Here is a 15632-nt window from a genome sequence, read left to right as displayed (position 1 = left end):
GCACTTCACAGCATTAATCCAGGTGCAGCTCGTTTGCTCCCAAAGGCACAATATTGGTAATGAAAACCAAAATAGGTTTGGTTTCCTGAAAAGCATAAGCTTTCTTAAAGAAAAACCTGTTTTATACAACCACAAAGTAACTGGTACAAAATGTAGAAAGAGAATGAATGTGCTCTGGATTAAAAGTGCTCTGGCACAGCAATGGAAGTAGTTACCAAATGCCTATGTATTTATCCTGAAGTACTGCAGATAGGACTGCCGTGGCTCTGGGAAGAAACAGGTAGACCTTTAGATGGTTTTGTAACTATCGCTTGCATTTTCCCAAATCCACAGCTAATCTGCAGACTGGAAAGATTCCCTGCGCTGCTCAGTGCACTATAAGGTATTGAACAGAAGTTCAACAGTGCTACAGGCAGCAGCAAACCACTGCCTTCAGAAACAAACAATATACAGCCACCTCCGTGCGGCCATCGCTCACTTGCCTTGCCATACCAATCCACTCTCTTTACCTGGCTGGGATACACCTCTTAAAATTTGAAAAACATATCCAAAGCTCTGCAACTGCCCAGCCTACTCCATGCAAGTAAACTTTAAAAAGTTGAGCCTGGACCTGACAGCATTGCAGCTCTCATGCAGAGGCTTCCATTTCAGTTCACCATTTCCTTACTGGTTTTACATTGTTACACTGGAAAGCAAGTGCCTGTGCCTACCAATACGCAGGTCTTCGATCCATTAGACAGCCACAAGACCTACCAAATAAAGAAGCAATTAGGCGTCTCTGCAGAGTAAAATGGAAAAAGCAATAACTACTCCAGGGATTGCACTATATTGCAGTCTAATCATATAGTGAATTATGGGAAGGGAGAAGGACATTTTTTTCTTGGGAGCTGGTTGCAAATGCTTTCTCTGATGCATTCAACCCCAGCATAGAAAAGGAGTTTCCTAAAAGATGAGTGCTGCAGGAGGAACATCACTACCCTAAGGTGAAGCAGAAGAGGAGCATATGTGTTTCTGCTGGTGAAGAGGCATGTGGAAGCATAAGCCGTTCCACGAAGAGGAGTTTGGAAGATGTTTCATGCTTGTTCCTTGTTTTATAAATAAAACAAGGCGCTCACAAAAAAAGTGCCGCTAACATCAATTCCTCCTGCTAATAAGAGCAATGAGCAAGCTCCACAACAGTAATACCTCAGGTCAAAGAAGAGAAGCAATATTTAATCTAGAAAAATCCAAAGATTTCTACTGATGTGCACAAAGTCAAAAGGAGTTTGCTTAGAGCTAAGTTACTATTTTTTATCATAGCGCTTCTCTGTTTTTACATGAGTCCAAACAAATACCTTATCTTTTGCTTAACAAGTACTTCCTAACTTTTACCACAAGTAACTAAATTGGGGAATTAATTCCATTACAACTATGTTATATGACAGGCGTCTTGCACCAGAACAGTACTAGTCTTGTAGAGACTACTAATCTTGTAGACTAATACTTGTACAAGATATTGTTTCCACTGATACTGGATGACTAAGAAAAAAGCAAAGATCCTAAAGAACGTATCTTTCTCCTTCCTTCTAGTCAGCTACTTGCCTGTGACCTGATTATTTGAAAAAAATATGTTTTTCTGTGAGTATGCCAGTAGGCTCCAGAAGAAAACTAACCATTAGGTAAACAAGTATTTATTTTTTTAGTTCTTAATGCCTGACTTCATTTGAACACTGCCTTGTTCCTGCCTTTCTGAGAAAAGGCATTTAAAGTCTTCAGTTTACATTTTAATTGATTCATCAGTGACCCACATGCAGCTTGAAAAAAGAATGGTCCTGTGGCTCCTCCAAAAATTGGAGAAATGAATAAAAATGAATGAAAAATGTGAAAAAGCACACAGGCCCAATTCAGATAGAGAACAGGGGAAACATTGGACACATGGCAAGTAACACATCAAACCTTTAACAGTATAGGCAGGGGATTTCAGGATACCAAACGTTATGTATATGTTAAAAGCAAATGAATAGCTCCAAATGGCAAAAGAAGATCACCAGCTTCATAAAAGTGCCAGGCTTCTAATCATCCTGATTATCCAAGTATTTCTCTTTTGTTAATGGTTTTCATCCAAAGGTCTGTAAGTTACATATATACATAATTCATTAGGAAAGTGCAGTGAAGAGGGGTTATAGTAGAAATTTCTGAGTGAATTTTAGAAAGGAAATGCAAAACTGAGACAGAGAAAAGAAAGAAGAAAAAAAACCAAAAACAAAACACAAAACCAGCTGGGGCATATTGACGTCTCCCAACCCTGCATACCTCGGGAAAAAAAGTGGGGAAGGGTATCCTAAGAACTATTACGGCAGAATATTAGTTATTATGATAGCAGACCATTTGCCTAGAGCTTCTTGATGATGTACCTCTTTTGGAGTTGTCTCAAGCAAGAATCTGTCACGAAACCCTCGGGGTTAGCAGGCAAGGACGCTGCTACACCCGATCGGACCCTCCAACTCTGTTTTTTTTTGCACTGTACCTCACCACTAAGGCTCCCTGGAGAAGCCTCTGTAACTTTCAAGGATGACAATGCTGGGACAAGTTTCCTGCTCTCCTTTGAGGATCCCAAAAGTTATATCCTAGATACCCTCAGAGTTTTCTCCAGAGGGAAGAGGAGCACTTCTGAAAGAAGCAGTGATCTGAATCCAAGCTCTCAAAATAACACTTAACATCCTGCTTCTAAACATTCTTTGTCTCCCACCCAAGAACAGCTAGTGTTATTGTGAACTTGAAACACCACTAGCCATTCTCAGATGAAAAATGGAGAATCTTGTGTTATTTCAGTGACAATTTTCCAAGCTGATGCCTACAGCAATCGCAAATGTTATACATGGATGCCTTTTCTTCAAGTGGAATGACCAAAATAGGCAGTAGTGGGCTTAGCTCTCATACCACACACAGGCACTGTGAGATTTATGATTAGTATTCCTGAGCACACTGTGCATCCTAAGAATATGATTTTCTTTGAACAGAATCCCATCAAACAGAGCAGCTTCACCCTGAAGGTTTCCATATGTTTTATACTTATTTTCTTCTCAAAAGCTCTTGTGAGGTTGGATCATTTTCTGTTTCTTATTTGGGCTTGTAGTTTCAGAAATGGTTACTACTGAGGATTAATCATTTTGGATTCCTCTCTTCCTGAAGTTCCTGTTTTCACTATTTATAAGCACTCTTGAAAGTATCCCTGTTGCAAGGAGCTCCACTCCAGATTTATCTTTCACATTTAACAAGTGCTCTGGCAATTTCAGAAGATTTTTTTGGTACTGTTTATTCAAGTGGTATGCAGTCTATTACTTCCTCGAGCAATTACTGAATTACAAAGGCATGAATGAAACAAAAATCAATTGCAAGAATATTTTTCAATCTGAGTATAGTACCGTTCCTTCAGCCAACGCTCTGAAGTAATTTTTCACTTGGTGACCATCTTGCAGGCAGAAAGCATTCAATCCACATCAATCTGCATGACTCAAATGTTAAGCTTTGTTTAGCAACAAGAAGGTTAGAGAAGGTTCTCCCCCATCATGGGAAATTTCTCCTCTTTTTTCTTGACATTTCATAGTTTACTTCCCAAGACTGATTATTACACGGTGTGGTGGTGTTTTCTCACTGACAACAACTCCCAGACTTCTCATATGCTGCAGACAGTCACTTTATTTGCATTAGTTTCCAGTAGGTACATTGTTTCTTGTGTGCGTCAGTGGCACCTGAGTTCACCCAGGACCCCAGGCAAAAACAAAAATACCATGATTATTTATTCTAGCAAAGGAAAGGGTCAACTTCTTGTTTACAAGTTTAGAAACACTGTTATAAAAGGAAAACATCTAAAAGTATACTGAGGAGAAAATCCTGGCATTAAGCTCTCACTCTAGCTATCTTTCGCAGCTTCCCCGAGGTATCTTTGTCTGTAAAAAACACATAACCACCTCAGCAGAATACTGTCTCCAAAACGTTGCCAACAGGTCAGGTTTCCTTCTGGGTTTAGGAGAGCAGAGATGACTTCTCTTCCAGACATGACTTACTAAGCCACCCTACGGCATCAGCTTATTCGCAGCTCCCCACTCTGCCATGCTTGTCCAGCTCTCTCTAGTCTTCAAGACCATACTGTTTCCTTGAATTTATTTTAGATGATGTCTCTTTCCCCTTTTCTCTCTTCCTATTTCTTTACTTGTAGAACAGAGCTTCTGCTCTGTGCATTGTTTTACAAGATATGCCTTGAATACCTTGTGAAAAATCATTCTTTCATTGCAAACATCACACAACCAATACCTGTCCTAGTTCATGCAAGTTGGAAAGTATTTGATAAAAAAAGGTATTAGTACCTGCTGCTTGGTTACCCTTTTAGTCAACCTTTTATTACCTGTTATGTTTTAACTACAGTCATTTTAGTTCTGTGCTGCTCACTAACACTTCATGCTTGGAAGGCATACATTTTACCACCAACAGCCACTGTTCCCTGCAAAATCTGCTGCTTATAATCAGGTCAAAAGTAGGGTATTATCAGCTGTGCTGCAAATAATTGGAGAGCAGATGAGTACATATTAACTGTTTAGCAGCTCAGTCAGGTCAGTTTAATGTTCTCAACAGGCAACTGTTTGCAAATGAAGTGTATTTCAGCAAATGACATTCAAAGTATTTCTCAAAAATGTCATCTAATAGTTTGCATCCTCATGCTCCCATTGAAACATAGCCTAGACCTTCAGCATAAGGCAAAATTGCTGAGGAGGTTTTCCATCCTCTTCTAGGCATCATTCACGGCACTCCAAGAAACAAAGAGAACATCAGTTACCTCAACTTCCCCGATGCATTGCAAAGGATCCTGGTGGCTTCCACTCCTTTTGTGCTATCAGAAACTAATTTAGCATAAGATTAAGTACATCATACACTGAAATACTGGCATTTCATCACATTACCTAGAGCCCACAGGAAAACAGAACTGCTCTAAGATTTCTTGGTCAACCAACAGCAAAATCACAGAAGATTTCAACCACCTGAGAAGGAAAGGTCCTCTGAATTAACTAGTGTTTCAATTATAACAAGAAACTTAAAAAGACTCAGTCAGCTTAGTACTTTCCTTTTCAGAGAATGGAATGCAACGAGTGGGGAAAATACCTCTGAAGAGTAGTAACAAGGATTAAAGTCTTCAATGATACAAAACTTCATGAAGCTTACAGCTCTTTTTGATCAAGTTCACCTTTCCTGTAAGTGCCCAGACAGGACATTCTTCTGGCTCTAGCTTCCCCAAGACAGCCTCCACGGCCTGGTTTGAAGGAACCTCTGGTACAGGGTACTAAAGGGGCAGACACACTGTTTAACGTTGGATAGTGAACGTCCCACAGCGGTAGGACTGCTCTAGCTAAACTTGTGATTTAGGTCTCTGAAAGGAACATCTATGTTTATTCCTAAGGCTAAAGCCAGTGAGGCAAGGGACAAATGGCTTGGTTTACTGTCAAGGAAGGGTCAGCATGGCTACACCAAGGGTTGGATGGAATCCTTCATGGAGTGAAGGCTCTACAAACCTTAGAGCTGACTCCACTTGCTGGGACAGGAAAGCAGTCTCTATATTCCTGCTCGCAAGGGTGACTGCCTACCAGGAAACATCTAAGCATAGCAAGTGTTAATGGAAACCTGGATCTTAACTCCAGCTCAGCAAGGCTGCTCATCCTCAGAGCCCATCAAAAGACATTTGCCTACTTGGCTCCAGCCATCACAGTTTAAGGACCGTAAGTCAGCACATTTCTTAGTGTGTTAGCTGCTCCCACTTCCAAACCCAAGCTCAGAAACTCAACCCTAGCCCCATCTGTGGCTTTAACGTCCATCTAGTCAAGACCTATCCTTCAAGGCATGTCTCTCCATTAGTATCAGCTCTTATTGGTGTTACAGAAAGAAACAGTCATCAACTCACAGCTTGCCAATCCCTAACCCTAACATTAGTCATACTACTACATGTACCATTTCTACACATGGGGAAAAACACCTAAGCTCCTGACAGATCTCATCTCTTTTCCAGTGGCTTTTTATGCCATGTTGCACCGAACCCTCAGCTACTTCCACCCCACAGAATCTACTGTAACTTCACATAAGCCAACAGTAACTCCCTATCACCCACCCACGTCACCCTCAGCCCAAATGCCAGATCCAATCCAGCCTCATTTCACTGTCCCGCAGCCCATCATAAACCATTTGTTTGTGCTAGCACCAACTCTTACCCGTCTCTCACCTCTGTAACGATTTAACAGTAAAGATGTTCAGCCCATAAGGTACCAAGCTTTATAATTCTACCCCAAATAAGCTACCTTTTTTTTTCTATATAAAATTACTCACTCTATACGATACCTTTAGTCTACACTGTCCCAATTCACAACCTACATTTTCAGTACCACCAGGATTGTCCTTACTTCTTCCAGGCCCTGAACCTGCACAGACCCCTCCAGATCCTACGTCTCTGTTTGTGAAAGCCTGGTTTCATGGCTCCCCTACCAACAGTAAGCAATGCTGGTTGCCCTCATGGAAATGCATTGTCAGTGTCCTACCCACACCTGATAACACCTCCCCCCATAACGAGACATCTTCCCTTCCCTCTCTCTGCTCGCTGGCCACCTCTCAGCAGGTGAAAAAAGGGAAGGCATAGGTTGAAGGAGGCAGTCAAGTGCCACCACGTGCACAAAGCACTACCCAGCCCACGACATAGCTTTTGGTTCCACTTGCCTCCTCATTCCCCATTGGCAAAAATATATATAACACTCTTTGCTCAGCTTCCAAAGAGAAGAGAACATTCAGGAAAGAGAGATGGATGGAGGGGAGGAAAAAAAAATCCCACAAACCACACACACAAAAAACCCACACAGACAGAAAGAAAAGGGAGGAGCAAAGACAACTACAGGGGAATTTTCTGGATCATCTTCCCCTGGCTTATTAATAAAGTGTATTGTTAAGTGCACAAACATAAGAAAGTGCCAAACTCAGGGTGCACATGTGCACTTACAGAATTACACTTTTTAAGCATCTGAATAGCCACAGATCTAATCCGTCATCATCCACTAATCTATTTTCTCATCACTGACGGTAACACCAGATGCTTCAACAGAAAGTGCAAGAAATCCCACTGTAGGCAGACGTAGAATAATCTGCTCTCCTAGAAAGTTTCCTCCAAGCCTTATTTCTCAGGGACTGGCTTAAGCTATAAAGGATAAACATTTACATCTTTTCTACAGCTCTCCAAAATTGTCTTTTTAGTATTTGCAAAGTTTTTCATACTTCTGGATACTTCTGTGATTTACAGAAATTATTTTGGATCTAGCCAAGTTCTGCGCTTCAAGAACACTCTGGCAAACAGTCCCTCAGTCTAATTATACATCCAGTGAAAAAAAAAAAATTAACAGTCTTGAATTTTTCAATTTCCCTGCATGCCTACTTGTTCTTATATTGTATGACCAGGAAAAAGGTTCTTAACTTACCTTCTCTGTACCATTCATCATAGTCTCTAATATGTTAACCTGAATAAGGCATATACACTTAAACTATTTGAGATGTAATGGCATGTAGGGCTTACAAACAGAACCAATAGCATTTTACACTCGCAGAATGGCACTAACAGAAGACAGAAACACGCCCTTCATGCATGTTTTTAGCAAGCAACGCGATACTATTGATTTGTTCTTTTTTTGTAAAAACAAGTTTCTAAAGCTGAAAATTAAACAAATTCATAACTAAAGAAATTCAGCTAAAACATTTTACCTAGAACAGCTAAATAACCATTCCTCTGCATTGCCTGAAACCAAAACATTGCAGCAGCAAGAATCTGAAACAAATTATTTTGATTCTCTAAACTAACGGAAATACAGGGGGAAAAAACCCAGAGCATGAGTAATAACACCAAATTAATATCCTTTTGCTTTAGAAGCAATATTTAATGTATGTAGACACACATTCATTTGCAATAGCCTTCAAGTTTAGGGGAGTTCCTTCACATCGTCATTTGTTCTATGCCTTTCTAATACTTTTTTTTCCATCTGCTAAGGCTATATTTATCCTACTGCCACAATCATACAATTTCATTTATTGATGGAACTAGTGTAAAGACCTACATGCTTTGTTTGCTGCATAACAAGCATTTAATTTAAACAACAACGGTGTCTCGATGCACCGTTTTGTCACTATTTTTCTCAATGTGTAAGAACTACCCACTCTATACCAGGATAGCTTGTACCATGTGGATCACTCCAGGGCAGGGTTGTTTGGGTAAAACAAATCATCCCAATTGGCCCCACTTGTCAGCGCTTAAAATTGCCATTTTAGGAAGGATTTTACAAATCTATCCATGGCTATCCATTTCAAATATGGAGATTCAAGATAGTTGATTGCAATGACTTTTTAAACAAGACTACTGTTCAGAGAGACAATTAGTCCACTAATCTGTTATAAGCTTCCTGATAGAGAAGTCAGACTCTTGAGTAAGGATTTGAATGCTAAATAAGAGGAGGCCTCCATGCGAGGTGGAAAGAGATGGGAAGTAAGTACAGGGGTGGCTGGGGAAGAATAGGAAGGTCTGGGACATAAAGTGGCAAGCGCTGGGCAAAGAGAGGGGCTGGCGAGCGCCCGGAAAAGCCAGAGAAAGATGACAAACAAAGCTGCATAAGTCTCTGTGGTACTTCAGAGCAGCAAGGGAGGAAGCAGCAGAAGGATCTAATGATTACATTCAGCATGGTCAGACTAACAGGTAGGGAAAACAGTTTGGACAGTGAGATTTTCACCAAAGATACAAAGGGCACATACAGGTGCAAAGAGGGAAACTGCAGTAACCAGAAGACACAAAGATCAATGAAGAGTTTTTGCAACCTAGCTAGGAAGAGGAGAGGCTGTATTTGCAGAAGGTAGCACCCTATTTTCTACCAGAAAATGGGAAAAGGGTCCTACCTACAAATATCAGAATAGCGTGGGATCAGGATTTGGTATACCACTTATCTCCATGATACAGAGTAGACTTTGCTTGAATTTTTGCACCTGAGTGCAAATTCAACCTGAATATGTATTTGGAAGAAGCAGCCAAGGAGAAAGCTGAATCTTGTATTTTACTTCAGGTTCACATCTAAGCGTTGCATTAAAAATGGTTTACTAGAATCTATAATGTCCAAAGATGAGAACAAAGCAAGATATAGGTGTAACTGGAGTACCTGAGCAGGCACATGGAAACATATTAAAATAGATTAGATGACAAGAGAAACAGATAATCACAATGAATAATCTGCTATATGCAGCCAGTATACTTAATAGTGTACTAGAAAAGCACTCTTTGTACTAAAGAGCTTTAGATTCTAGATGATTTATAAATCAGAGATTTGTTTACAATCTGGCCACCATCTCTGGAGCCGATAGTGAGGGACACAGCAAACGAGCATCTCTCAAAGCGGTATAAAAAGTTCTCTGTTTCATTGGATTCTAAATGTGCAAACGCAATTATTCAACTTATTCACTGCTGCTTCCTCTAGACATCAGAATTTCAGAGGAAAAAAAAAAAAGTAATGTATGAATTCTGCTGTTAAGATAACTTACAAATCTATCAGGAATTCTCTCTTCAGTCTAGGTGACCTCTTGGGCTACTTCCCATTGCAGCAGGTGCTGAGCACCACACAAAACAACTCCTTACCTCCACGGCTACGTTCCACACCGAGGGACCTACAGTAAATAGCTCGTTGCATATCAGAGCCGATTTATCACTCCTCAACCTTCACCCAGGGAGGTGAAAGGAGCACCCCTCTCTGCTCTCCTGCACGGCACCCCACGGGCTTGCAGGCAGCTGTTGCCTCAGAGCTGATGTGGAGCTATGCAGGGGAAACACTCAACTTCCAGATCCTCTCTAAACTCACAACTCCCACCAGGCACCGAACTGAGAAAAGGAGAATCAGAAAAAACAAACTGACTCAAACCACATGTTAGCGAACATGATGCATAGCTGTAAAGCCTAGAAGAGAAAATGTCACAGAGACATCGACGCTGGGAGGGCTGACCCGACGAGAGGTTACAAGGACCCAAGGCTGCAGATCACTCTGGAGGTACAGCCGATGTCTGACCCATTTCAGAGGTGGAGGGAGGCACGGCATCCCACGGCCGCTGGCACCATGCGCGGAGAGCGTGACTCCTGGACACACGTTTAAAAGAAACGCGATGCCACGACAAGACAGCCTTAACAGGTCCAAAAGAAAATGACTGATTCCAGCAGGAATTTGGGAAAAAAACGCAAGAAAATAATTTAAAGACCCAACAATTAAAAGTACGCCTCCCCTCTCTGGAAAACCGCAACCCGTTTGCTTTGCGTGTCGGTTGTGTTTTGCCTTTTTTTTTTTTTTTTTTTTTTTTTCCGGTAAACTATCAGTTCTTAACGCCATGTGATTCAGTATGACAAAACTTAACGAAACCACCGAAACAACCCGCAAGCGACTAAGATGTTTTCCTCCCGTCAAACCCCCCGCGCCCAGGCGGCGACGCCGCGCACCCCGACCGACCGACTGACTGACTGACTGACCCACCGACCCCCGGGCACGTTAACAGGTCCCAGCCCTCCGGGACCCCGACGCCCTCCGCCACCGGGACCCCCGGCTAACGGAGCCCCGGGGGAGCGCGGCGGCGGCAGCCTCTGCCCCGTCCCTCCTGCGCCGGGGGCTGACAGAAACCCGGCCCCGGGCGGCGGCCGGGGGAGGCGAGCGGCGGTGAGGCGCAGGCGGCAACCCGGCGCCGCTACCGACCCGACCCGGAGCGGCGGGCACGGTATAACCGGGGAGCGCTTACCTTCGCCGGCAGCCCGGCTTCGTCTGCGGGGGTTCTGCCGCTTATCCCCTCGGCGGCGCAGGTTCCCAGTCAAGCCCCGCTCGCCGCCGCCGCCGTTCCTCAGCGCTCCATGGCTCCGCCGCTCTTCCCCAGCCGGCGCCGGCAATGGCAGCGGGGCGTGAGCGGGGAGCGGCGGCTTAAGGCGGTGGAGCTCTCGGGGCCACCACCTGCCAGGGCTGCGCCGGAGGCTGGGCTGGGCTGAGCCGGGCCCCGCTCCGCTCCCCTCACCGAGCTGCCGGGAGGGAGCGGCGCCTTCCCCCCGCCGTGGGCGCGGGGCGGGCTCGCCTCAGCGTCCCGCTTCCCGCCCGGGCGGCGTGAGGCTAACGGCGGCGGGCCGGCCTTTGAGGCGGGCGGGAGCTGCGCAACGGCCGCCGTGAGAGGGACGGCAGGGCCGGAGGCGGGAACGACCCTCCGGAGCTGCCCTGCGCGGGAGCCCGGCCCCAGCACCGCCCGCCGCGGGAAGCCGTGAGGGTGTCAGCCCTCCGGGACGGGCGGCCAGCGCTGAGGGGAACCGACCGCCTTCGGGCCCCCGCCAGGCGGCTTTGGCCGACGACCACGCTGAGGAAAGGTGAGTTTTGAGAGAAATTAGCCAGGAATGAAGCAGAAAGCCAATTTATCGTTGCCTCCCTAGGGGCAGGGCAGGAGGGGGAGCGGCCTCAGGAGGAGGTGCCTTAGGAAACATGGCCCTCAGCGCCCGGCGGGCTAAGGCGCGGAGCAGAGGACACCCCGGCGCGGCCGTGGCAGAGGAACCACCGGTCCGGGGCGGGTACGCGCCGCTGTACACCTTGGAGGTGCAACGGCAACGCGGCTCACCTCGGTCTGCTAAAGGCGGGGGCTGGCCCCACCACCCCCTCAATGCCAGCGACGGGGACGGTAGGCATCACTCATTTCGTATAGTTTCATTACAGGAGGAACTTCTGTTTGATCCTAACAGCGACGCGAGACCTTTTGGGGTGTTTGATGTCGTTATCAAAGGCCAAGTACCCCGGAGTCATGATGCGAAGAACTGGGTTCGCGTTTTGAAAGTGGAAGTTTCTAGTCTGCACGACCGAGGAGCAGTGGTTAAAAAGGCTGAAAGAACCCGCTCCAACTCCCAAAACCTCAGAACACAAAAATAAAATGTATTCATTATAAAAACCTTTTGAATTAGGAGTTAAACTCACGCTTTGTGGATGACACACAGACCCTTGATTTTTTTCCAGGGATTAATGACTACAGCCTCTGAAAACTGAACAGAAGGCTGCTGTGTTGTAATTCTTGCCCAAGTACCATCCCATAACCTCGTATCCCACAGACCCGCAGCACAGACCATACCAGACCTTGATAAACCAGTCTTTATGCAGTGCAGTGTAAAAGAACAATATTGAATGAAAGTTTTGTACCACATAATCATAAAGGAAAAAAGATTGCCTGTATAGCTATTCAGTTACACTGTGGTAAAACAAAGAGTTAATAACTGCTTGATAGATTTCTATAATATACAGGAATTGCTTTTTAGCATACACAAAATATAACAAATTGAACAAAAGTCCAATTCCACCCTCCCCTCCCCCCCAAATAAGGGCAAATTTATTTCTGTGCATGTAGTGTAAAAAAAGCATAAGACTGCTAACAGTTATAATTCAAATCATGATTTTGGGTACATAATGTATTATTTCCTTCATTACTTCCTATTGCAAACAAGGGTACAGAAGAAAGGCAACCTCCATGAATACATGATGCTGTAGTGCCAGAATTTTTAAAGCAACTGAAAAGCATTTCTGTAGAATATTTTGCACCATTATAACTTATCCCCTCATCCTTTCCCTTGCCAATAAAATACCACTCCCAACATTGACTAGCCTATCAAGTCTGAAGTACCAAAAAAGAAAGATTTGCACCACTATCTATCTTGAACAAGTCTTCCCAATGTCATGGTTGGATGTGGAACTAAGGATGCTTTTGTTTGGTCATAGGAGCTGAACTTTGTTGTCTCACACAAAAGCAAGATGCCAGAGGCAGGGGCAACAGGGACTCCAGCTGAGTTTTGGCAGAAACAGGAGCTATCACCTTGCAGAGCAGCCAGGTAGGCTCTCGCCACTGTGACCACCTCCAGTTCCTGCAGAAGAAGGCCACTTGGTGCCACGCTGCTTTACTAAGCAGCTGTCCAGGGATAGTTCACCCCGGTGTAAAGCAACAACGGCCAAAGCAGCCTGTGTGGCAGTGTGTGCAGGAGCCCTGCTTGAGACGGAGCTGTGAGCCTTTGCAAGCCCTGGTCAGGATGGCACTGTAGGTCTGAAAGTGCTGGGGTGGCTTACGGCCCCATACGCTGCCCCACATGGATGGGCACGTACCAATCTGCACCAGACCAGTACACAGGCTTTCCCTGCCCCAAGCCCCGCCCTTAGGCAGAGAACGCCTTCATTTTTGTCATGTGAAGGATGTGCTTTTGGGAAAGAATAAGGCACACAGGTCCCAATTGCCTCCAAAAGAGGCAAGCTAGACCAGCACCAGATCTAGCCTGCACTTCTGTACTTTATAGGCCATTACATTTCAGCAGTTTCCTCCTGCTCAGTATTGTGTATTTGACTAAATCTTACCTCCCAAAGACACCCAGCCTGGGCCAGAAGATGGGACAGAGAAGTCGCCACTTAGCAGTCTGTTCCTCTGGTTGCTCACTGACAGCAATAAAATATGTACTTAACACTCCGATTTGAACTTGTCTGAGTTCAGCTTTCAAACAGTGGTTCTTATACCATCCCCTGCTAAACCAAAAACTTACAGTATTTTACATGCTAATCAAGTCACTGCTTAATCCACTTTTTGATAAGCCAAGTAGATCAAACCATTTCGATAGCATGCAGGAACAGTGAGTAGATACAAGGTCATTTCCACTCCCCCCCTGCCCCATATGCTGGCTTGGTCAGAGAGTCATGTGTAAGAAATCTAGTCAAGAGTCTGGTGTGTGAGGGTGTTAAACTTTGTGAAACTCTACAGTGAGGTCAGGTTCAGCAACCCTTCCCTAGATTCTAGATTTAATCTCTGTGGTTTAGGTCCAGGCAAATCCTTGATTGCTGGGTATGGAGTATTTAGGAGAGTTGTCTCTCATCTGTAAGCACAGAACATATGTAAGTTATGTCAGGACACAAAATTCTCAAATGGCTAAAAGAAACCTCTATCTTCTAGACTACAAGGCCAAGAAAAAGAAAATCTTGCTCTTAGTCCTTCACAGCCTTCAGGCAGCACATACTATCTTGTAACTCCCTGGCAATAAGAAGTATCAGCAATCTTGATTCAGTCAACGATTCGTTAACACTGTTCCAAAGCCTAATAAGAGACAGCAGAGCTTCACCCTGATAGGAGGGGGACCTGGTCATTACTGCTGCATGTTAGCTTGCAGCAGCAGACTCAAATGGTCCTCGTCTCTTCACAGCTCTCTGGCTTTCTGACGTCCTATTGGAAACTCGAATACTGATAGCAAAGGCTGATACAGGGAGGATGGAATTAAGAAACTCCTTAGAGCTCACACTGTGATCGTATCACAGGCTGAGTTATTCTTATCTTGCTCCGCTGAATCTGCCAAGTCAACTTCAAGAAGTCGCCTCTGGCATTAAGATATTCCACCGACCCTGAGAACTCATAGTCTGCACTACAACTGAATACTGAAAGCTGCAAAGCTTACTGTTCTTACACTGCTATACTAACTAGCATTTACCAAATGCCATTCATGAGCACAAATTTTTCATTATCAAGCAGCTGTAAACATCCTGAAGGACTTGATACCCATAAATCTGACTGATATCCTGCCAGCCTCGTAAAAAGGTTGTAAGTGACTTACACTGACCAATACTGTAAGATCGATGCCTTTGTCATTCCCCACAGACATCTATTTAACTCTCAAACACAGAGTAGTCAGGCAAATCCTGAAGATTCCTGCATGTGGCACATCAGGTTATACAGCTACTGTTCATGGCCAAACCTCCCCATTCCTTTGAAAGTCCACAGAGAAGCTGTCCAAAGGCCACCTCCAAGTGCATCTCTCTGAAGCTAACATTCACAGCTCAGCCCAAATTTAGGCCAAGGCATAGAGATGAAGCAGTTTTACTGGCAACGATGAATTGGTCTCCTCCTCTCAGTAGGTAGGAGGGAGGCATCTGTTCTCATTCTCCAGAGTCACTTCATGCTTAAACTTTTAACCCTGGGATCCCACGGCCTTCCGTACAGGAATTGGCAAGATAATACACTACAAGGCTTTGAACGCTTTCTGAAGGGGGACATCTATTTCACAGTAATGGGACCGTGTTCCTCCACTGCTGGACCTTTCACTTACAAGGTCCCATATCAGTCAGTGGACAGACATCTGACAGTAAACACTCAAGTGCCAATGATGTAGAGATGATGCACAAGTGGTCAGTTCAGGCAGTAACTCGGGAGTGTTTCTGGATGCATTTCTTGACACTGAGCTCTCACCAGTCTGAGTAATGCTTTTGATCATCTCCAGGTGACTTCTTACCATTTCTGTCCCATTCTGGTGCATGACTTGACCGCAATTCTTCATGCCTTTGTCACCTCTCAGTTGAAGTACAGCAATGTGATGCAGCTGGGAAGGAAGCTCACAGCACTTCTGAAGCTCCAGCTAGCATAGAGGACACTGCAGAACATCACCTCAGCAGCACCGGTAACCATCCTGGACTCGAGTTCCCTGTAAAACAAAATCAAATGCAGGGTTCTCACCTTCCTAATCCTCTGTGCTGCAAGCCGACTCTAGGCAAAAGGTTGCCCAGTAGGATGAAGAGTTGCTGACA

At 44.6% G+C, this 15632-nt stretch overlaps 1 protein-coding gene across 1 annotated transcript in view; it reads right to left on the bottom strand.

Annotated features, from left to right (window-relative positions):
* Positions 1-10916, bottom strand: part of PDE4B (phosphodiesterase 4B) — a 220742-nt gene extending 209826 nt beyond the window's left edge. The window contains exon 1 of the mRNA XM_030032360.2: positions 10810-10916. The gene's annotated coding sequence lies outside the window, so the exon portion shown is untranslated. The remainder of the gene's footprint in view (positions 1-10809) is intronic.
* Positions 10917-15632: the final 4716 nt, after the last annotated feature.

The sequence above is a fragment of the Aquila chrysaetos genome, chromosome 12 (genome assembly GCF_900496995.4).
Source record: "Aquila chrysaetos chrysaetos chromosome 12, bAquChr1.4, whole genome shotgun sequence".
NCBI lineage: Eukaryota > Metazoa > Chordata > Aves > Accipitriformes > Accipitridae > Aquila > Aquila chrysaetos.
The sequence above is the reverse complement of the archived record's forward strand: the minus strand, read 5'-3'. Positions and strand labels throughout refer to the sequence as shown.